The sequence below is a fragment of the Crocuta crocuta genome, unplaced genomic scaffold, assembly GCF_008692635.1.
Source record: "Crocuta crocuta isolate KB4526 unplaced genomic scaffold, BGI_CrCroc_1.0 scaffold1002, whole genome shotgun sequence".
Lineage (NCBI taxonomy): Eukaryota > Metazoa > Chordata > Mammalia > Carnivora > Hyaenidae > Crocuta > Crocuta crocuta.
The window spans coordinates 7572-8732 of NW_027532185.1; positions in this window are offsets into that span (position 1 = coordinate 7572).

Sequence of the window (1161 nt, forward strand, 5' to 3'; positions counted from 1 at the left end):
TTGTATGTACATACATCGTATAGTGTGGAAATGAGGCCTATGCTCCTGCTTGGGCAGAGACTTTAGTATTATAATGTGATAAAGGTAGTTAGTTTTGAGTCATTCTAGAGATCACTCCATAGTCCATCTCTTCAGGCGCAAGTCAGGGGTTGCACTCAAACTGATCCGGGCTGCCTGGAGGTCTTGTCAGGGCAGTCGCTGTGGCTTGAGGGGTGGTTTTGGTTTCCTTTTGCTTGAGTTAAGACATAAAGATAGAAGAGCTTAAGCAAAAATGTGGAACGAAGGTCACTGAGTACAAACAGGTGGGCAATAAATGTCAGGTCTTGAGGTCTAGTTGGTGACAAAGCCACTGGTTTTTGTCACTTGGGCATAAGGGTATGTGAGGAAAACACAAGTGAGAGAAAACAAATGCCATCATTGTGAACCACACGTGTTTTCCCTAACAGGCTTGACTGGAATGGAAAACCAATGAGAAGCAGTATCAAAAACGTATATACATATGCAGTATACACTTTTGCAGTTGCATAAATTTATGGTAGACATCAAGTAATTTTTACCAAGAGCACAAAATACTTCCTATGTTCTTATTTAAAACTATGAGGAAATTGGTTGGTTCTGACATTGTCTGATTGTTGGACTTCTTCCTTTATAATATACACCATCATCTACACAAACCAATTCTTAACATTCTTTACATTCATGTGTTTTTTCTATATATGTCCATTATTAATTAAATCATCTTGAAAACCAGGTCATTTGTTGATTTCTTATTAAAATAAAGTTATAGATGCCTCTATTTCATTTTATATTTAAATATATTTTTCAGAGGTCTCTTTCTTTTACCCTAAAACTTAATAGAAATTAATTTTCAAACACAGAGATACTTGATAACACATACTAAAGTAGAAATATATTTCATAGTGTAATATATAATGAAAGCAGGACTTTGTAAAAAATTTACTTAATTTTAGTTAAGTGGATTTCTCATAATAGTGTGTGGCATAATATTTTGATGTTTTAAAAAATTTTTAAATTTATTTTTTGAGAGAGAGAGTGAGCAGTGGAGGGGCAGAGAGAGAGGGAGAGAGAGAGAGAATCCCAAGTAGGCTCTGCACTGTCAGTCCAGAGCCCAATACAGGGCTTGAACTCACGAATAGTGAT